The 23,332-nt window shown below is 43.5% G+C and overlaps 1 long non-coding RNA gene across 6 annotated transcripts in view; it reads right to left on the bottom strand.

Annotated features, from left to right (window-relative positions):
- Positions 1-4,712: 4,712 nt before the first annotated feature.
- Positions 4,713-23,332, bottom strand: part of LOC110301948 (uncharacterized) — a 28,856-nt gene continuing 10,236 nt past the window's right edge. Inside the window, exons 3-6 of one of the 6 annotated variants that reach the window (XR_015044467.1) lie at positions 14,047-14,083; positions 12,026-12,165; positions 8,277-8,344; positions 7,753-8,090 (exon numbers count right to left, since the gene is read on the bottom strand). This is a non-coding gene — a long non-coding RNA (uncharacterized LOC110301948). The other 5 variants (XR_015044465.1, XR_002378753.3, XR_015044468.1 and 2 more) reach the window with 5 other exon arrangements.

Raw genomic sequence — 23,332 nt, 5'->3', positions numbered from 1 at the left:
CCTGGATTGAAAAATCTGATCTTGAAAGAGGAGAACACCAGGAGAGAGATGGTTCTTCTCTCTTAGTGCTCTGCTAAAAGTCATCTTACAAGTGTCAGGTATCAGTGACAATCATCTTAATGCTTTATAACATTGCTGCTTTTATTATAAATAGCAAGGGAATGAAAATGAGAAGCGGCCACTCCTGGGTATGGTAGATGAGAAAGTGCCTGTTGAAGAGGTGAAGGTGAGCAGAGCCAGAAGCATCTAGAATGGCTCAGACTGAACCCCACCCAGAGAGAAGAGGGGGTGGGGAGAGAGGGTCTGGAAATGGCTCAGACTGAACCCCACCCAGAGAGAAGACGGGGTGGAGAGAGAGAGAGAGAGAGAGAGAGAGGAAGACAAGAGAGAGGGAACAGAGAGAGCACATGGGAACCAAGAGAACCAAGAGGCCAAGAGTGGAACCAGGGACCAAAATGGCTGAGGTTACATAGGGAAGAACAGCTGGGGGAAGGGAAGTGAAGCTCAGGGGATGGAGAGGTTTAGGGCAGGGGCGGGGTGAGAAGTGCTGGGAGGAGCCACTGGCACTGAGGGATGCTGAAGAGCTGGCCATCGCTGCTTTGATATCTTAATAGGTACCTCAGTTAGCCCTTTGTCTAGAGCTTCTCTGAAACCTAACAGAAAGCTTATCTAGATTTCAAAATGTTACTGTTTGTTGGTGTGCATCTCTTGTCATCTCCACCATAAAAGGGAAATTTAACAGAAGTACTTGATAAATGTATGCATGCATCATTTTGCATATATTACAACAGCAAAAAGCCTTGAAGCAGTGCCTGAAATAGAAGGCTATCAGCCAACAGAGGGTTTGCTTGTATGAATGGCTTTGACTTCCGTTTCAAATCGCCACTCAGATTAAAAATGCAAGTGGGTGGGATTATTTTCCATTGGATGTGGTGTTCAAGGGAAATACCTTACCTGAGATACTACCTCCATATCTGTGGAGATAAGTCTGTCCCCAGTAATGATCAGCAGCTAGGATATGAAAGAATAGAATTTTCACTCTCCCTTGTCAACTTGACATAACTGGGATGAGGAAATGTCAATTGAGGGGTTGCCGCCATAAGATTGGCGTGTGGCCATGTCTGTGGGGCATTTTCTTGACTGCTGGTTGATGGAAGGGGAACCAGCTCACTCTGGGTGGTACCCTCTCTAGGCAGGTGGGCCTAGGCTGTAAAAGAAAGGCAGCTGGGCAAGCCAGTACGCAGTTCTTCTGTGGTCTCTGATTGAGTTCCTGCCCTGGCTTCCTTCAGTGATAGACAGTCAGTCACCTTAGACAGTAAGTTTGCTCAGGGGCAGCTGACTCCATTTTTCCTTTTGGTTCAACAATGTTAGATTTTGATCATGCCCTTAACTAAGAGTTGTTGTTGTTGTTGCTGTTTTGTTTTCCTCAATAATCTTGTGAACTACACATTGTAAATTGTCTTCATTGTTTTGAGACATGACTGTCCATAAAATGTTTCATGGTATGCTGACTGTCTTACTATAAACCCATAACATGTCTGACCATAAATTCATAACACATACCTTTTCTATGATCATAAAAACAACTGCAAAATTCTAGGGTTTTTTTTTCTTCTTTTTTTAATAACTTGCTTGTTTGCCATAAAAAGGTCTTTCTGTTTCTGGTCTGGGCTGCTTCCATTCTCCTATACTCGAGGAGATTATAACTCTGGCCTGGCCGTAAAAGTAAAGTTTTTGCCTTGCAACGTATTGGTGTTAGCACCTGTTTTTTGACACTATAACAGCTTGTAAGCTGAAGTTTCTTTCCAAAATTGCTTTAAAAAACAAAGAAGAGGAGGAGGAGGAAGAAGAGGAGGAAGAGGAGGAAGCTATGACTTTTACAATGAATGTGGACATGTCCCGTCCAGCAGGACCCAGTTATTTGTGGGTACGAGGGGAACTGCAAACCTGCAAGAGAAATGAGTGAGAAAGAAGAGAGAGACCAAGAAGGATTCCTGTCAAGGTCTAAGTTTATTAGGCTGAAAAAGCCAGGTTATAAGCACACAGTGAGGGGAAATAGGGAGGGGCTGAGGGGGAATTAACAAAGAACAAAGAAGTAGGCATCTGGGGACATGAAGGCTGAATTCTGACTGCAGGCAAGAGGCACCCTGAGTCTTATCTCAGGAATGTATATTCCTCCTTAACAGCCCGGGTGTCAAGCTGGGCTCAGGTCCTTAGAAGTCTTGGGAGTCAGAAAGAGATAAGGAAGAGGGGACTATAACTCAAACTTTTAGGGTCTTAGGTGCCAGGAAGGGAGAGGGAGGAGGAGGTGACGGGCTCCTAACTCAAGGCCATTTGGCTTATTAGGGTGGGAGACTGCGAAAGGCTTACTTTCTCACGGTATGGTCTCCAACATGGACAAGCAAGGTATACTGGAAGGTGGGGGAAGTAGTTTCAGGGAATTAATGGGGATCCCCAGTTTATTAGGGAAACATGCTTAGTCTTTGGTTGGTAGTAGAACAAAAAAGAGATGAAGAGACAGAGGATAAAAAGTTATGGTTCTTGGAGTTGGGATTCAGAAATGCAGACAAACTCTGCCATGTTGCCTGATAGAAGCATTGTAAGCAGCTGTACCAAAGGAGAGCTTTCTCTTAAGTAAAGTACGTTATTAAGGGGATATTTAGTTCTCCCTTTCTTAGGCTGTCGTTGGGTGGACCTGCTTTCCTGGAGGGGTAGATTCTTGGCAGGTGAATGGCAGGCCGATGTGGATTAATTCTTCAACAGAAGAGACAACCGTGTGTGTGATGGCGAGTTTTCATTATCTACATAATAATGTGGAAGAGACTCTCTTATAGTTTTGGTTGTGAGCCTAGCCTTTAACTGCTGAGCCATCTCTCCAGCCCGGAAGAGGCTCTCAATGAGGGCTAGTCTAGATTAGGTTGGCCTGTGGGTGTGTGTCTGTGGAGGAGAGCCTTTGTTTTGTTGCTGCGAGAAGACCCAGTTTAACCATGGGTGGCACCGTTCCTTAGATAGAGTATCCTGAACTGTAAAGAGAGAAAACAAAGTGATTGCCCATGATCATGTATTCATTTCTCTCTGCCCCTGACTATGTGGATGCGGCCAGCTGCTTCGCCTTCCCACCACCGCTGACTTCACAAGGAAGGACTGTAACTTAGAACTCTGAGCTAAAATAAACTTTTTCTCCCAAGGCTACTTTTTGTCAGTGTTTTATCACAGTAATGAAATGAAACAAAGAAAATACTACTTTGGGTAGTTTAGAAGGTCATGTTTCCACCCAGGGCCAGAGGTAGAACTCGGATTCTATTCTTTTGACCAAGAAGAAATAGTTTTGTCTTGGAAGGCTGCTTTGGGTCTGAGGTTGTTTAGAGATTCACCAGATTAATAAATATTAATAAATAAAAGGGTTTACTAATGGCCAGGACCATGGATATGAGGCTCATGCTCAGAGAATGGCCTGAGTTACTTTAGTCAGAACCCTTAAGGACAAAACTCACAAGGCTACATACTCCCTGCCGTTGTGCATTCAGAAGCAAGGATGTGCCCTGACATACTTCCTGCCTATATGCAATTAAATATACATCTTGTACACTTAGGGCAACCAAGCTTGTTTACAGAAGTGAAAACACATGGTTTGATATCTTACATGAGCAGTAGCCTCCAGCATGCCAGGAAGTTATCTGTCCTGGGCAAGTGGGGCTTACAGGTTAGAGGAGTTTTTGTTCTCTAGATCTGTTAAGCATAGTAATTTAAATGTGTAACACTAACCATCACAGAGCCTCCTCAAAGCTCAGAGTACATCCACCTTTTCATAGAGTAATGTAAATCCTAAGGGGAGGCTTTCTTTCTAGTGTTACTCATGGAAACAGGAGGGGGCTTCATCCTCGGTGACTTCCAAGGCTGTTTGTCTCTGTAACAGTGCGAGTGGCACTCATTAAACCCCCAATGTTTCTCTGGCCAGAAAACAAAAGAGACAAAGAACCGAATGTGACCTGGGAACCAAAAGAGTAGAGCTGAGCGGCTAATTGGCAATACTAATGACATAAACAATAAATATAAGTAAAGAATAACAATAAACTCAGCAGCAGAGCCTCACAGTGTCACCACCCGAGCCACCAGAGAAGGCTGTTAGTGGGAGTAAGAGCCCAATGCTGATACAGCCCAACACTGCCAGCTGTAGTTGACATCCCTAGTCTTTTCAGAACCTCTACTCGGGTAGAGCTGGGATTCTTGATTTACACTGCAGAAAACAATTTCAGGGTGAATCAGCATGAAGGGAAGCTGGAGTGTTTTAAGAATCGGTCTTAGCGTGAATTTTGGCACAGGCATTAGTGGGGAGATGCTTCAGAGAAAGATGGTGGACGTGGTTTGGCTTTTATCTCTACCTTTATGTTAGATAAAACAGTATTTTATCATACAAAGTGCATTTTTGTTGCAGCCTGCCCGCAGTCCACAACATGAATGGTTCAACTGAGAATGGCAGTTCGAGCTGAAAAGAGAGGAATCTAGACGGGGCAGAAGAATGAATGGAGCTAAGACAACATTCTGATCAAAGCTCAATTTTACTATTTCCAGACACTCAGTTATAAAGGAAAGGGGAGGGAACCCGATTTCCCGCCAAGTAACTCAGGGTCCAGTAGCAGGACGAACACGTGTGTGCCTCCAGGCAGCAAAGGCAAGGCGTGGCAGGACGAATGAGCAGGTAGCTCCACCCTTGAGCAAGCAGGTTCCAGGCTGGGGGAAGGGAGGCCACACATTTTCTTTTTTTTATATATATATTTTTTTATTACGTATTTTCCTCAATTACATTTCCAATGCTATCCCAAAAGTCCCCCATATCCTCCCCGCTACTTCCCTACCCACCCATTCCGATTTTTTGGCCCTGGCGTTCCCCTGTACTGGGGCATATAAGGTTTGCATGTCCAATGGGCCTCTCTTTCTAGTGATGGCCGACTAGGCCATCTTTTGATACATATGCAGCTAGAGTCAAGAGCTCCGGGGTACTGGTTAGTTCATAATGTTGTTGCACCTACAGGGTTGCAGATCTCTTTAGCTCCTTGGATACTTTCTCTAGCTCCTCCATTGGGGGCCCTGTGATCCATCCAATAGCTGACTGTGAGCATCCACTTCTGTGTTTGCTAGGCCCCGGCCTAGTCTCACAAGAGACAGCTATATCAGGGTCCTTTCAGCTTGCTAGTGTATGCAATGGTGTCATTTCATCCAAAACTATTTTCTCTTTAATCTTTTACCCAGAAGTATAGTCCCACATGGTGCTAGATGGGTTTTGTCAACTTGATGCAAGCTGAGACATATCTGGGAAGAGGAGAACTTAACTGAGAAAATGCCTCCATAAGACTGACCTGTAGGCAAGCATGTGGGTGCCACCCTGGGAAGATGGTCCTGTGTGTGTGTGCATTGTGTGTGTGTGTGTGAGTGTGTGTATATGTGTGTGTGTGTATGTGAGTGTGTGTATATGTGTGTGTGTAAAAGTAAACTAAACAAGCTGTGGAGAGTGAGTTGGTGAGCAGCACACCTCCCTGGTCCTGCTTCAGCTCCTGCCTCCAGGTTCTGGCTTTGAGCTCCTGTCCTGACTTTTATTATGGACTATAACGTGGAAGTGTAAGCCAAACAAACCCTCTACTTTTGGTCATGATGTTTATCACAGCAACAGAAACCCTGAGTAAGACTCATACCTAACACTGTGTAGATTCTATTACTTGCTGGTCCATTTCTGCTTTATGTTTGGTTTGTTTGTTTTTAAACTAAAATTTTGAATAAAAATTTTTATTCTAAGCCAGACATGGTGTAGCACAAACCTGAAATCCAAGCACTTGGGAGACAGAGGCAGAATGTTTTCAAGTTTGAGGACAGCCTGGGTTATACAGTGAAGATTCAGGATAGCCTGAGCTAGTGTGAGATCCTGTCTCCAAAACAAATTATTTTCCTAACAAACTAAAATAACATCACATTTTAATAAAAACCTAGAAAGCTGAAACTGAAAACATGAGCATTGCATTTGAAACGTCAACACTTATAGACACAGCCCTTCTCTACCAACAAATTTAACTTATTTAAGAACTGTATGCAAGGGTACAGGTTGTTATTCTCTAATTTCACATTCCTGATATTTTGGATTTCTTTCAAGTTGTAAAAGACCTGGATGTAGGGCACTCAGACCTACAGAAGAGATGTTTTTCTTCAGGATCTTGAGTGTTGAAATCCTCCTCATGGTGACTACTCTATCCCATGGTGACTTCTTGGGATAGACAGCTGATTCCCCCTTCTGGGGGAGAGAAGAATAGTCAGGGACCATATGGGCGGGGAAGGGACTAGGGAATCCCTCACTATGTCTTCCCCCTGCTCGCCTAGCCTTGGAAGACAACATTTCCCAAACAGTACCTGTCTGGCGTAGGAGGCCATGCTCCCTGCCAACACCTACAAAGAGGTCTGTCAGTGCAGTGCCTACCTTTCTGAGTAGTGTCCCTCCCAGCATGCCTCTGACTGTCAGCCCTGACAGGTTATCATTAGATTCATTGATTCCCTGCACAGGGTGTTCAGCTCCCTAGATTGGTTGTCAAACAATTCCCATCCCTATGTCCTATGACCCTCTAGTAGTAAGGCAAATGATACCTTGTGGGAAAAGGGAGAGAGAGAGAAAGAGAGAGAGAGAGAGAGAGAGAGAGAGAGAGAGAGAGAGAGAGAGAGAGAGAGAACGAGAACATCTTACTTATGAACAGGAAAATCACATTGGCCTTTGAGGGAGAGAGTAGCTTAAGGCTAGGGACATCCTCCCTAGAGCCACAGCTCTTAAACCATAGGTGGTGACAATGGACAATGGACAATGGACAATGGACGTGAGAGTGAACTTGGGAGCTGTGACAGTTTAGGCAAAAGGTTCCTGACCACAATGACCAGAAAAGTGTAATGAGCCTGAGTTTCTGACAGCTCTCACCAATGCTTCCTTACAGAGCTCCACTGCGGCCTCAGATCAGAACGCACGACCCTGGCACTCTGTGCATGGTAATGCAACCCCAGTGGGCACTGACTGGCACACCTCAGCTCAGCTTTGAGACTATTATGTTATGAATGGGCATGATTCTACTGCACGTACAGAGTTTCTGGGTTTTTTTTGTTTTTGTTTTGTTTTTGTTGTTGTTGTTGTTGTTTGTTTTTTTCGAGACAGGGTTTCTCTGTATAGCCCTGGCTGTCCTGGAACTCACTCTGTAGACCACGCTGGCCTCAAACTCAGAAATCTGCCTGCCTCTGCCTCCCAAGTGCTGGGATTAAAGGCGTGCGCCACCACCGCTCGGCCAGAGTTTCTGTTTTTATAGCTTAATTGTAGAAAACAAAGACAATTATTTTCCTATCGTCATTTTTCAGCATGAGTGTATCAAACAAGTGGATCTTTGCAATGTATTGTGTTGTAATGTCTGATTTTAAAATTTGAAGGTAGATTCCCTGAGTGTCATTTAGAAACTATCCCGGGCTGGAGAGATGACTCAGAGGTTAGAGTACTGACTGCTCTTCCAGAGGTCCTGAGTTCAATTCCCAGCAACCACATGGTGGCTCACAGCCATCTGTAATGGGATCTGATGCCCTCTTCTGGTGTGTCTGAAGACAGCTACAGTGGACTCATACATAAAATAAATAAATAATTCTTTAAAAAATAAAATAAAATAAAATAAAGACTATCCCACAACTTTTGACTTGAGATTAGGGCAGAATTTCCAATAATTTCTGAAATGGCTCCAGATGGACTTTTGTAGTACACGTTTATGTGAAGCAACATTCTCAGTATTGACAACTGCAAAATCAAAATACTAATGAACTTTAAAAATACACCAAAGATGCCTTGCAGTAGCAAATATTCAGCCAAGACTTAATTCTTCATGTAAAAACAAGTTCATTTATCTCATTGGAAGGCAGATTCATTTCTATTGTTAATAAATGCGAAAATTATATGTATATCAAGCAATTGTTTTAGAATACATTTCTTTGGCTGGAGAGATGGATCCGTGAATAAGAATGAACAGCGTTCTTGTGGAGGACCTGGGTTCAGTTCTCAGCATCCACAGCAGGCAGCTCACAACTGCCTGTAACGGTAGGTTTAGAAAATCATTTGCCCTCTGGTATCCCTGGGCACACGCACACACAGTAAACACAAGCTCACACAGGCACATATAAACATACAAATTATTATTTTTTAAATCAAAAAATACTCTAATGCTTTATTATCATTAATTGTTTGATTTGTGCTCCTATAATATATACTTGTATACCTGAGAACATGTAAAATTTTCTCAGACAACAACAGAAGGCTGGGTATGGAGATGTTAAGAGCTGTGTCCTGGAGAACAGAAAATGGGTCAAATCAGTACTAATGAGATGAGATTACAGCAGAAGGCATCTCAGAGGGTAACCTGGGTGAACTGGGAAGAGAACAAAGCCCCAGTTCCGGGCCTTGGGCTGGTTGTAGCTTCCCTGGAAAACTCCATGCTACCCAGATGACATGAAGCTTGAACAAAGAGACCGTCCCACCTTCTCCGGCCTAATGAAGTAGAAATAATGAAAGCATGTTTTGTCATTATTGCTTTTAACTTTGCGGTCATTTTAAAAGCTGTTCTGTTTGACCCCAAATTAAGGAAGGGTTCTTAAATAAGCCTCAGTTTACCTTTCAGCTTTGGGGTGCATAAGAGCTCCCCTGCTTTTTTACCTTGAGTCTGAGGGTAGCAGACTGCATTTTTGCTTTATCTTTGCAGTTTAAGGGTTGCCCCAGCAGATGGGCTGGAGCTTGGAAGTTCTAAGCTGCCTTTTATGAGTCTGCCTTCCCTCCTAGTTCCTGACCGCCTTACCCACTTCCAGCTTTGTTTCAAGTCCCCAGTCTGACCATTTTAACACCCTACCTGACCCAAATCTGGCTCTCATATTTTCGCTGTGTAAATTATGATTTTTTTCTTTAATTTTCTGTATCTTTTTTCCTCCTGATAACTAGGTTTGATAGGCTAGGTAAGAGGAAGTGCTTCAAATGTGCCTTTAGCATATGTAAGGCACGGGGAGGGGATGTTCTGTAGGCCTGTTTAACTTAAGACTCGAACTGTGAAGTCCCATTTTCCCGGTCCTCTTTACTTAGGACAGATGTCTGGAGGGAGCTGTGTTTGAATGTGTCCAGTCTCCACTATCATTACATTCTGATAAAACTCCAGCTGTTACCTTCTGGCTAAGTTGTTGTTTTTTTTTTTTTTCCTTCAAGCGGGCTTTTATTAAAAAGAATACAATTCTATGGCTCTGTCAAAATGGCTTCATCTTCCTGCTGGGAGTGCAGGGTGTCGGGAGGTGTCTCCAATATTCACTGTGAGATGTGCTAGCCGCCCGGTAGGTAAACAAGAGCAGAGTCCCCGGGGACTCAGAACCCTTGGGTTAGCAACTCTTAGACCGGGTCACAGTTAGGACCGTTCCTCCAGAAGCGACTAAGCTCAGCCGGACCTGTGGTTGGGTGGGCTTTTCGGGCCCACTAGGTTGGCCTCTCTGTATTTGCCCCAGAGTAGGGGAAGCCATCTGCCTTCTGGGATCGCTTTCTCACCTGTTAAGAAGTGTTGGTGGTTCCATTCCCTTGCTTTTTCCCGTTTCCTTGTCATTGTCCAAGCTTCCTTTATGTTGCACCCCAAACTGTCATGTTCTTCCCCATAACTGAGATAGGGTCTCCAGTGTAGCCCTTACCGGCCTAGAACTCACACCTCTGTATCCCGGCTGGCCTTGATTTCGGTGATGGGTTTGCATCTGACTCCCAGTGCTGAGGATCTGGGCTTTGCCCCGAGTGTCGACCTTCAGGGAGCCTTCTCCTGCTTTCCAGTGTGTTTCCCAACTATCTGCTCCCACAGCCCCCATTTGAGTCCCAGAGCTTTTATCTTTACTGCGATAACAAATTCATTTGCTAGATTCCCTTTTGATAGCAGGCTCTGTGAGGAAAGAACTGTGTCATCTCATATATGCTGTTTCCCCAGCCTGCCTGCCTTCCTTCCTTCCTTCCTTCACCTCCCAGTATTGAGCTTGCAGCCCTATTCAGACATGTGTCTGAGGAGGTGAATGAATGAATAGAATAGGCTATCTATCAATATAAACTACACTTATAAGGAAATTAGAAACGATTGTTATGGAATTAACCAACTCCATGATTATGTGCTAAAGGTCTACCAGTGTCAGGCAATGGATTATAAAAGTGCTTATGACAAAGATACAGAAGTATGGAAAGGCATTTATAAGGCAGAATCCAGAGCCTGTAACGTGATTATAGCCTTAAGCACAAGTAGGAGGCACCCTGGTGTGTGCGGTGGTTTTAAGGCTATTTTTAGTCAAAATCTCTTTCTTCAGATGAAATCTTAGAAGCCTAAAATGCAAAACATAAAAAAGCAGAGGGTTTTTTTTTGTTGTTGTTTTTTCTTTGTTTTCATTGTTTTGTTTTTTCTTAGCACTGCGGTGTGGGCCAGGGTTTTCCCACCCGTCTCTTCCTATCCCATTTCCCCTTTACAGGACACATTAGCATCTTCACAGAGAATTATTGGCAAATCCTCCACATGGACCTCTGCTTAAACACTGCAGCTTTGAATAATTTTTCTTTGATCTCTCAGGATGCCACTAAAATAACAGTAAGGAATTCCAAAAGGCCCATGTCCATGAGATATAATGGAAATGGGCGAGGGGCTAAAGTCAGCTCAGCTTTGGAACATGGGTGGGGACTGGCTGAGAAGGGTCTGACCTTGCGAAGCTGACGAGATGAAAACCCACTTTCTGCCAATGTCGGGCTGAGGGAAGGGACCCTGTTTCCTAGCACAGATTCAGAGATGACAGATTCTTCAGAAAAGAATGAGATGTAGGGTGGGAAACAGGGGTTTAGAATGAGATGTAGGGTGGGAAACAGGGGTTTAGAATGAGATGTAGGGTGGGAAACAGGGGTTTAGTTACAAGGCTTTTGAAGATGTCAGATGTTGGCATTCCTTAGGGTCCAGGCTTACTCCTGGGGAAACAGAGCAAGAGGCTCCAGATTCAAGGTGGCTGGAAACAGTTCATTGAGACGATAGAATTGACTTATTGGCCTACAGTGGGACTCATGACTCAGATGGGATCAATCAAGTATACTCTTGGCACCTTTATATGCTGAAGTTGGCAAGGAAAAAAAAAAGTCAGAGTCGGAAATATTAAAATGACAGGAATTGGCAGCAGTGGTGGAATTGAGTGGATGACTGGTGTTGATTGTTGGCTGAGAAGGATCTAGAACTAGGGAGAGATAAGCCCGAAGCGTGCTTGGGAGGGATTTTTCCGGATTAAGCTAACTGAAGTAGAAAGGCTCTCCCTAACTGTGGGCAGCACTATTGCACAGGCCGCGGCCTAGGATCGCATAAAGCGGAGACAGGGAAGACAACAAGCTGAGCGCCAGCAATCATCTCTCTGCTTCCAGGCTGTGAAGGAGGTGCGACACCCTGCTTCCGGCCGCTTCCACTTGGCCTTCTGCCTTCTGAGCGGAGATGGACTGTAACCTCTGACGGTGACACAGATAGGCTACTTCCTAAAGCTGAAGCAGGAGTGTGAGTTCAGGGCTGGCATGTGCTCCTCCTTTCCCAAGTGCCATGACGACACGATGCGGATGCCTGTCATCTCAGCACAGGACGGTGGAGGAAGGAGGACCTGGAGTTCAAGGTCATCCTGGGATACATGGTGAGAAACATTTAAAAACAAAAGCAAAAGCAAAAAACCCTAAAACCAAACCAAGAAAAACCATAGAAAATCATTATTTTGAACTATGCTCAGCTCTACGCCTCAACAAACCTGGCTAAAACTCAAATAGAATCACTCATGTTCAAATTGCCTGTCAGGGAGTTTTACCTTACCTCAGGAGAAACCAAGATTAGAAAGATCACAGCCAAATTTCCCCAAGAGGTCAGTTCCAGAAGCGCTCTGTGCCTTAGTCTTTACACAGAAGGAGGAACCTGTGATAACCTGACGTGGACCAATGGTCGCTGTCCTGCTGCCTCACCTCCCAAGGCAAGCAACTTGGAAATGACTGATATTGTTTTCTCAGTTCCGTTTTCTTCAGCCTTTCTGGTGTATTAATACAAACTGCTATGTAGACCGTAGGAACATTTGTTCTCCTGGAAGACTAAAGTGCGCCTCACTCTAGAATTAAAAATAAAGCCAAGGAAGATGGTTAAGTTAAACTTTCTCCTCTGTCTCACCCTAGGCTTTCCTCTCCTCAGAGGGAAAGGTCCTGTAAAGTACACAAACATGGGGAGAGAGAGGAGACGTGTGTGTGTGCGTGTGTGTGTGCGTGTGTGTATCCTGACTGAGAGAGAGAATTTGTAGAAATAAATAAACATCCTGGCTCCTCAGTCAGAGATGCAAGAATCTCTCTCTCTCTCTCTCTCTCTCTCTCTCTCTCTCTCTCTCTCTCTCTCTCTCTCTCTTTCTCTCTCTCTCTCTCTCTCTCATTTGTACTTGTATGTCAGGCCCTGAGCTCTCAGATTCTATTCTATCTCGAGCCTCTCTCTGCCATGACAGACCCTTATCCCTCTGAACTATAAGCCCAAGTAAACTCTTTCTTCTCTAAATTGCCTTGGTTGTAGTGTTTTATCACAGGAATAGAAAAATAGCTAACAGGAGCTTGAATGCATCATGTGCCCTCACCTGGTCTCTTCTGCAGGTGCTTGGTTCTAACCTCATCTTCCAGTAAAGGTGCCAGTCAGACTAGACCCTGCATGACACACACACACACACACACACCCCGCCGGCTTTTTCATGATCCTGACTATCGTGGAACTCACTCTGTAGACTAAGCTGGACTTGAACTCAGAGATCTGCCTGACTTTGCTTCCAGAGTGATGGGATTGGATGTGTGTACCCGCACTGTTCAGCGCACATTTTATTTCTTAGTGAGTAGCTCCCCTAGTCTACTGGCCTTAGGGCTACTATTGCTGTGAAGAAATACTATGGCCAAAAGTAAATTGGGAGGAAGGAGTTTATTTAGTTTATGTATCTTGAGTAACAGTCCACTGAGGGAAGCCAAGGCAGGAACTCAAACAGAGGCAGGAACCTGGAGGCAGGAGTTGATGCAGAGGCAATGGAGGAGTGCTGCTTACTGGCTTGCTCCCTGTACTGGCTGGTTTTGTGTGTCAACTTGACACAGGCTGGAGTTATCACAGCGAAAGGAGCTTCATTTGGGGGGAGTGCCTCCATGAGATCCAGCTGTGGGGCATTTTGTTGGTTGGTGATCAAGGAGGGGAGGGCCCATTGTGGGTGGTGCCATCCCTGGGTTCTATAAGAGAGCAAACTGAGCAAGCCAGGGGAAGCAAGCCAGTAAGAAACAGCCCTCCGTGGCCTCTGCATCAGCTCCTGTATCCTGACCTGCCTGAGTTCCAGTCATGACCTACTTTGAGTGATGAACAGCAGTATGGAAGTGTAAGCTGAATAAACCCTTTCCTCCCCAACTTGTTTCTTGGTCATGATGGTTTGTGCAGGAATGGAAACTCTGACTAAGACACTCCCCATGGTTTGCTCAGAGTGCTTTCCTATAGGGCTCAGGACCACCAGCCAGGGACAGCAGCAGCCACAGTGGGCTGGACACTCCTGAATCAATCACTAAGAAAATGCCCCATAGGCTTGCCTGCTTACATCACCATCTTCTGGAGGCATTTTCTCTATTAAGGTCCCGTCTGTTCAGTTTGTGTCAAGTTGACATGAAATTCACCAGCACATTTCCCCAAAGCCTAATATAGTTATTAAAAGAATAAAAATGCTACTTTGTCGAATCCTTTGTGATCATTCTTAGTCCTTCCAAATATCACTTTGAGTCGATCTTGTAAATCAACTGGCTTGTCAATCTGCAATTATTAAGCCTCTGACTCTGAGGAGAGCAGGGAGTCTGGGGAGTCAGGAAGGGGAGGACGCAAGAGAAGTAATCTGTGATGTGTGCTCCTGATCGGACATCTGCTTTGTGCTGTGAACACTCACACAGAACACACAGAAATGGGTTGAGGGTGTGGGTGGTTGTAGAGTACTTACCCAGCAGGCATTGGGTCCGGGTGTTCATGATCCAGTACTACAAAACAAATAAAACCCACACCGAGGTGTTGCACATGTTTCCCGGTAGAATGAATGATACAACACTCCTTCAATAAAAACCACATCAACTGCCCATACTGGTTCTGAAGCCATCTCTGACTGCAATTCAATTGTAATCCTCTCAGAGTTGACACTGTAGCTAAGTATGTTTCTCTGAACACAGAACAGGATTTAGATGAAGCAAGGGTTAGTCATCCCTCCACCAGAAAATTCACAACAAGCAGAAGAGGACAGCAGAGCTCACAGACCTGCAGTGTAGTCAGGGAGCTGGGACTCAGGGTGCACCTTGGGTATTTGTACAGAGCAGGTCCTTCTTAAACATCTACCTCCATAGTCCACTATCAATATTCATGGAATACACTAAGGAAGAATAATTGTCCAAACTTTGTACGTCAGTTTAAAAAAATAAGCAATAAAATAAATTATTAGCTTATCAATAGAGGGGAATGTAATTGATTAGTCTCCTTAATTGCATTACTATTGTTTAAAAGAATGAGAAAAATATACATGCCTTCATATTAATGACTATAGAAATTACTATAAACATCACAGCCTAATAATGCTAGTAAAAAGAATCAATAGAAATTTATCAAGAGTCTATCATATGTGAACTTGAATTAACAAGCCCCCCCCCACTGCCCCAAACAAAACAACAACAAAAAACACACCTTGCAAATGTTTTTGCTGTTTTAAAATGTAGTCCCGAGCATAGACTCCATGAGAGCTTTTGTGAGAGAATTAAGTTGATAAGAAAGACTGAAGTACCCTGCGTGCTATGACGGCCACAGTTCTGGCATGACTTGGTGAATGCAGAAGCAGGCTGCCAGGCACACAGGTTGATGATGAAGGTGCCCCCAGAGCTCCAGCATCAGTGAGCCTGAGCCATTAGGGACTTAGCTTTCAAACAAATGCTTCTGGATTCGTCCACTTCTGTCAGGGCATCTCTGAGTTGATTTGGCTGGGGCTACAGGGCTGACTAAAGGACAGGCTAATTGTCTTTATTACAAAATCCTGGCAAGTGCAGACATTGCTTAAAGGCTAAGTCAAGGAAGATGTTTGGAAGGGGAGGGTGTTGGGCTTGATGTAAAATTGCTAGTGTGTAATCATATTAAAAACAGAGCAACCTTTAGTTTTCTCTATTAGTGTGTTTAAAATCTCTGTAGTCCACGTGTTTCTTTATTCCCTAGGGCCACACCCATCACTGCCCTATGCATACCAATGCCATAAGAGATGAGGAAATTAGTATTGAAGGGATTGGAGAGATGGCTTAGTGTTTAAGCACTTTAGTTACTGCTCTTACAGAGGACCTGGGTTCAATTTCCAGTACCCATAGATGGCTCATAAACTTCTGTATCTCCAGTTCCAGGGGATTGGATGCCCTCTTCTGGCCTCTGTAGGCACTGCGGGTGCATGGTGTGTGTGCACCCGTACACATAAAGTAAGAACTTAAAAAAAATCTTTTGAAGTCATGTGAAGGTTGGGTAGGTAGTCACAGGCTTCCACTGAACCTCACCAAGCCCCAGTGGACACGCTAGATCTTAATAAGGAGTAGCCCAATGTTACTTTCCATAGATTATGAAATGAGATCACACGCTGCTTATGTGTTTGCTGAATGCAAAGTAGGTGTTGGGCTGTGTGAGTCTGTGGGGTTGGTGTGGATGAGAAGGGCTGTGTGCACATAGGGGGAGGAGAGGGGAGGGGAGAGATGGTGGCAAAAAGAATTAAATGAGCATCAAACAACACCAGTGCTCTCTCTGGTGAACACTGGAATGTTCTGGGTTTAGAATGAATAAGGATTTAAATATTAGCTTTCCTCTTCAATTGCAAATGACCCATATTTATTAAATTCCTACTTCGGGCTTTCTTGTGAATTTGGCAACAGACACTTATTTGCAGCTTAAGAAGAAGATTTGCAGTGGGAATATTTGGTTATTCCACCACCCTCGGGATGAATTTATAGATCAACAGATGGGCTTCTGTAGTACTTTTTAAACAATACACTTTATTTATTTATTATTTGTGTTTATGAGGGTATGTGTTTGCCACTGTATATGTATGTGTGGAGCTCAGTGGTCAACTTGCAGGGGATTCTGGGAGTCATTCTGCTTCATCAGCTGGTGCCTCTACCTGCTGCTATCTGGCTAGCTTTTCCTCAAGGAAGGGAAGAAATTAGAATCGGTAAGCAGCAACTGTCTGAAACTGTTAAGACTGTGATCTGATGAAGCCAGTGAAGTTAAAATCAGCATCCCCAATAAGCCCAAGAGAAATCTCCTGTGTGTTCATCAGATGCAGGCGAGACTATCCTATCAGTCCGAGTTCATCAATCCTACTCAATGCTAAGCTGAGCCTTAAGGAAGTTCACCGTTGATCACCTTGGCAGGACGTTTTGCTCATTGCCACGAAAGCTCTCAGGATCCACAGCTACAGCAGCCATGCCGCAGCAGTCGCCTCTCTGTTCAGGCAGCCTGGCCAGAGCCAGCTGCTCCTGGTTACACTGCCTCACGCCTTCCACTGCACGCTGTCATAAGGTACAAGAGGCGGTGGGACCCGCGCTGGGACGCCCCCTTGATAAAGCTCGGAAGTCTTCAGGCAGCAAGTGCATCGTTCTGTGTTTGCTCACTACTAGCTACCGCTCATCACAGACAAATGGCACAGCTGCTTCTGCTACGCTGTTAGGACGTTCATACGTAACTGTCTACTAAGATAAACTTTATTCACAGTGAGGAAGTGGGTAGGAGAGAGTCTAGGAATGAATTCTTCCCCTCCCCAAAGGGACTCTTTAGAAAAATGGTTCCATGTAGTTTGTCTCGAAATTCCTACCCGACAAACAACCCACCCCACTTTCTAGTACAGCGCTAGAGAGCTCAACTCAGTGATTTCTTCCCCTCCCTTCACCTCATCAATTCCTTCGCTGCTCACCTTCCACCCTGGGCTCCCCCTGTTGTAAGGTACAAGATGCAGTGGGACCTGAGCCTTTTACCCGCTTGGTAAAGCTCTGGAGACTTCCTTCACTCTCGCTGCCTGGAGTTCCTGCTTGCCTAACACAGCCAGTCTGGAAAACCCAGACTCAGGAGAAAAAAAAAAAGTTTACCGCAGCAAAATTGTCACAATGCTCAGACATTGTCTTACAGCCACAGAAAGTAATTAAGTCATTAACTCGGGGAACGAGGGAAAAGAATTATGAGCTGAAAACTAGATAGAAAACAAACCCGGGACAGCCTGACCCTAGCGTTTCTCTTCTGTTCTTTCTCTGCTGCTCATTTGAAAACAGTTGGGTAAATATTATGCTTTAAGTGAATACAATATTGTAAAAAGTTTGAATGCCCTAGAGGAAAACTGTTTTAAATATAGTCACATGGGGCTTCAAAGGTTGAACTGTGATCTTCCTTAAAGATCAACCTAATGATGGGGCGCCAGGAGAACTGTAGCTAGCTGGTTTCATTGTTGTGTGAATAGTTTAGTGTGCCTGCACACACCTCAATTGTGTAGATCTTTCACTGGAAGAATTGTGGAAACTCCAAGATGTACACAAAGTGTTGCTGGCCTTGTGCAGCAACTGCTTTGACGAAAGCTGTTTCTAGAACCAAAAGGACTAAATATAAAACAATGACCGTTCAGAGACATAGCTAAGCAGCAGTGTGCATGTTTAGCATGCGCAAGGCCCTGGGTTTGATGCTCAGTGGCATAAACAAACCATTGATTGATTAAAGTTTAAAAAGTCAGTGAAAAAATAAAATGGTCTTTGCATATCAATACCAAGTATTGTATTATTATATTGAATGTCTTTGCTAAAGTTTTACACAGCTAGCAGTGTAGTGGATGTTTTATATAAGCATTAACACCAATCCATCTCTCTAAAGTGTGATGTGTGCTCTTTGTTTCTGTTTCAGAAGGTACAGGTCTGTCCTTGGCAGATATACCAGGCAAATATGTGTGTGTGTGTGTATACACACACACATATATATACACACATATGTAATATATACATATGTGTATATATATATGTACATATACATACATACATATATATGTGTGTATATAATACATACATATTACATATGTATACATCTGTGTATGTATATATACATGTACGTATATGTGTGTGTATACATATATATGTATACATATATATATGTATGTATGTGTGTGTGTGTGTGTATATACACACACACACAAACATATTTGCCTGGTATATCTGCCAAGGATTTGTATATCCTGGTATATATCCTTGGATATATACCCAAGGATAGACTGAAAACTTGGCTTTGGACCTTTGAGCCACCAAATGTGTTTTTCAAGAAGATTGGCTGGTCTCTGGGAAGGAGCCATGGGCAAGTGGCACAGGCTCAGGAGGGAAACAGTCTCAGAAGAGCATAAGAAGGTGGAAGTAGAGCGGTGAATTAGTTTTCTATTTCCATGGTAATGCACCACGATCGAGGTAACTTATAGACGGAAGGGACTATTTTGGACTGACAGTTACAGAGGGATCAGAGGGGTGTGTGCACCATGGCAGCACAGTTGTGGCAGCCGGCAGTCAGCATAGCAATGGAGCTGAAAGCTCCTATCTCAAACCCTAAGCAAAGAAGCAGAGAGCACACCTATTATTATCACCAGGAAGTATCATGGCGATATACCCATCTACCTGCTTACCCATTCCCGTCCTGCCTCCAGGAAGACAGTAAATTTCTCACCAGCAAGGACCAGGTCTGACTGATTTATGTCCCAGTTGTCAGATCGATGCCAGCACATAGCAGTCAGAGGAACATAAGAACTAGCCATGCTGTCTATAGAAACACAATGGAACACTTTCCTTTGGGGCTTCACCCCCAAGAACCAGAGCTCTCTCACTTCAAATTCTCCACCTCAGGAGTACCAAGCTGGAGACCAAACCTTTAACATATGGACCTTGAGGGCCGTTTTAAATCTAAACGAGAGTCTTCTGGCCATCATGAGGCCAGCCAGGCCCAGCCTAATTTTTAGTTCTTAACTTAAATTCATAGATGAACTAATAAAAATATTTTCAAAAGACTAAAGAGGTGGATCCTTGGGTAAGAGTCCTCACTTACATAAGCATGAGAATCAAAGTTCAGATTCCAAGCACCCACACACACACAAAAAAAAAAACCAAAACCAAAACAACAAAACACCCCTGGGTAAGAGAGCATGCACACCCGAAGCCTCGGCTCTGGGATGAGAGGACAGCCGGCCATTCCAGCTCCAGCTCCAGGAAGAAAGATTCAGCTCCAGTTCAAGGGAGTGAGTTAGAGGGTGACTGAGCAGGGCACCAGGCATTTTCTGGCATCCACACATGGAACCTGCACACATGTGTTCATACAGCGTCCTACATTCTCACATGCATGATAAATAAATACATGATAGTTTTGAGATAGGCTGAATATTTTGTTTTCTTTGTTTGAGACAGTTTTTCTGTATAGCCCTGGCTGTCCTGGAACTTGCTATGTAGCCCTAGACTGGCCTTAAACTCAAAGAGATCTGCCTGCCTTGAATTCCCGAGCACTGGAATTAAAGGCTTGAGCCACCATGCCTAGCAAAATCAACTAAAAATTTCTATGAACAAATACCCTTAATATATCAGAGGCAGGGCTGAAGAGATGGCTCCGTGGTTAAGAGCATTGGCTGCTCTTCCAGAAGTCCTGAGTTCAGTTCCCCAGCAACTACATGGTGGCTCACAACTATTGTAATGGGGTCTGGTGCCTTCTTCTAGTGTGTCAGCAATACAGTACTCATATACATAAAACAAAAACAATACAAAAAAAATCTCAGCGGCATGTGGTAATAACATATTTTGTTGAAGTATTGGGAGATTGGTTCTCAGGGCATCTCTAGCCTGAGCGTTGAACTAACAAATTTAAATGCCCTCTTCTGGTGTGTCTGAAGAGAGTGACAGTGTACTCACATACATAAAATAAATCTTTTCTTTAAAAAAAGTCTCTGTACTTTTATGTTTTCCAGCTTGCACTGTTGGTCAAAACAAAGCCGCATGGCCATACCCAGTCACAGGACCTATTTGAGGGAGACAAAGTACAAAGCCCCATTGCAAAGGGAGAGGATACACCAAGATGTAGAGGACTGGAGCTGTCAATCACCTCTGCCTCAGCAGCCCAGCAGGCAGGTTCACTTCCTACTTCCTGTGGCTTTCCATCAAAGGAGCAGAATGTCTTCCCTTATTAGAGCCATGGAGTGAAGCACAGGGAATGTTCTCTGTTCTTTGACTTGACCATAAACAACTTGTGAGATGGACACCCGGTCCGCTTGGGCAAGACTTCAAGTTAACTATCTACACCAGTTACTTTTTACCTCCCTATGCACGGAGACCAGATGATGAGCTGGCGAGTTACAGGAGCTTGGTCTCACAGTACTTTTCTTGCAGTTCAATTTACTGAATACTTAATCGGGTAAAAACATCGAAGAACAGGATTGGTTTACCCAGAGGGCATTAGTATGGGTGCTAAACAGGGCCAGACACACTTTAGAAAAAAAAAATGCCCCCTCTTAAAGAGTCAGCTATCTCAACTATACTGTAGATTGAGGGTAGAAAGAAAGAGGTAAAAAAATTAATTAAAAATATAAATCCAAAGGCAACACATACACAAACACACAAATACACCTCATAAGACCCTTTTTGACAATTCTCAGGCTCTGAGAGACATAACAATGTTCTTATTTAGCTGGCGATTTTTCTTCATGTCGTTCTAACACTATCTTATGCAACAAGGCATAAGATATGCAAATAGGCATTCATTCTTTTTTATTTAAATTTTATTGCATTATTATGAGAAAAGATACATAATTTCAATTTATCTGAATTTGTTAACATTTAAAAACATATTTTGAGTAAATAGACTTACATCACATTCTTCTTTCCCTTTTGTACCCCAACTCTTCCCAGAGACACCCCCCTTCAGTACCTGCCATACCTTCTGGGTTTTTTTCATATTATTTAAAATTTATAAGCTATTGTAATAATAAAAATTGAACATTATAAAAGTTGTTTGATATAAAATAATAATCAATTGGACAGTCTTATGTAGATGTTTGTCTACAGCAATACTGAAAACACATGTTTTTCTCAGTATAAATTTTAAGTAACACCAACTATATTAACTATATGATATTTTAAAATAATATATCACTATTAGTTTTTTTAATGAACATGAATAGATAAAGTCATTTTGTTTGTTTGTTTGTTTGTTTTGTTTTGTTTTTAGTAGAGCTTAAAATCTTGGCTCTTTTGGTGGTACAAACCCAAAATAAGAACAATTTTTGGACATTGGAGTTCATTGTAATAAGGCTGTACTTGAATGTCCCTCACATCCTCTACTATGGAGGATTTTACCTCCATAGTAGATAAGCTAAGACTTGACAGTTGTGCAGTGCCAAGGAATGAATTGTAGGCACAATTTTTGGATACAGATTTCCTTCTTTGGTCAAAGCTATTTGACTTGAGTGATTGTCTTCATTCTCAGCCCACAGGGAACAGGCTACATTCATTTAAGAAGTGGTGTGTGTATTAAGACAGTCTATCCATGAAGTCATTCATCGGCTGTTTCAATGACCAATGGCTCTGCTTGGAGGGAGGCACAGACGTTAGGTGAGGGTAAGATTCTGCTTCCTTGTCAGTGATGATTTGCATTCATTCTTACATTGTGTATATATTCAATGAGTTTCTGTGAAAAATGGAAATAGCAGGTAAAATGTCTAGCCTTCTAGTGCTTTGGTTTGGATTTATTTTACTTTGGTGGTGGGGAATGGCTACTGACAGTGACATAATGAAGATGCAATCTTTATTATTTATTGAATGCCTAAGCTCTATCAGCTAAAATCGTCTACACAAACTCCCTCAAAGTCTCAGGACATGTGATAATACTAAGATCTAGGAATGAACACCAGGGCTTCTAAAAGCTAAGGAGAGTCTAAAGATAGGCTAATTCCCATGGAGTATACAGTTTGGGGAATGAATATATATATATATATATATATATATATATATATATACATATATCTCAGAGACTTTGGGGGAAGGATATATATATGTATATATATATGAAAAATAAGAAAAATAAGACATTAAAAACCTAAAAATGTAAGTTCTGAAATGCTAAAAGAAAAAAACAGAGCTGGAGGGCATGCTTTCTTTACAACATCCATTAGCTGTAATTAATTAATTGAAACAGCCTTGTTACTCCTGTGGAATGATGTGACATTTTCCCAAGTCCCAACATAATCACTAAATTAGCCCAAATCAACCAGAGGCTTAAGGGGTGGGTTCTGGTAATTCATAGAATTCCTGTGGTGTAGAGACTGAAACTCAGTCAGCTGGGACTCAGATCCTCTGCGGGGTGCAGGTATGAGGCCTGGTCCTGCTTCTCAATGCCTCACCAGGTATAATGATGCCCTTACCACATGCTTGTCCCCAAGGCAGAGATGTTTCCTATCATATAGAGTGTCAGGGTCAAATGGATAGTGCCCGTCCCAGGCTGCTTTCCCACCAGTTCATGGGCACTCCTGTCTATTTGGCCATCAGACTCCCCAACCCCTGGTAAGGCTCTGTGTGTCCTGGGCTAGTGAAATGGAGCAGCAGATAAATGGGAATTCATCTTGGCAGGGCAGCATCAATGGCTGCAGTCATGTTCTTGTGGGGACTTCAAGGAACATCTATTAGTACCCAAATCTAGGGACACAAGACAGCACCCCTGTCCACCAGCACTATTTAACAGGTTGCTTCTATGAAGATTTGGCTGCCACCCTTTGGACCATCCTTTGAACAAACGGGTAGTGCCCTAAATCAATCAGGATCAATTTTTAGTGCTTAAACTTGAGAACGTCCAGTAGAACTATTAGCCAAAATATTGTTGTCTGAGTCCATCTAAATTGGGTTTTTGGTTACTAGGCACAGAGGCCCTAGGCGATGCCGGAGTGTCAGCAACGAGTGACACTCGTTAGAGCAATAACCGATTATTGGAGCAGGACATAGGCAAGGCTGAACTTGCCCCAGTGCCTCCAGTGCTGGGTAGTGGTTTGGGGAGGAAATAATCACATGGTGCCTGGGTTCCAGGGAGGACTCAGGGCTGACCCAAGTTCAGCAGCAGGGTCCTCTATTGGAAAGCAAGCTTCACACCTCTCGAGACTTCTCTATTGGTTGTGGAAAGGCAGGTGAGATGAAATCCGGGCCAGTTTATTCTTCCCAGTTATCTCTTCTGCGAGC

This window comes from Mus caroli, unplaced genomic scaffold (assembly GCF_978045245.1).
Source record: "Mus caroli unplaced genomic scaffold, Mus_caroli_1 scaffold_11, whole genome shotgun sequence".
Lineage (NCBI taxonomy): Eukaryota > Metazoa > Chordata > Mammalia > Rodentia > Muridae > Mus > Mus caroli.
Note: the sequence above shows the minus strand (reverse complement) of the source record. Positions and strands in the feature narration are given on the sequence as shown.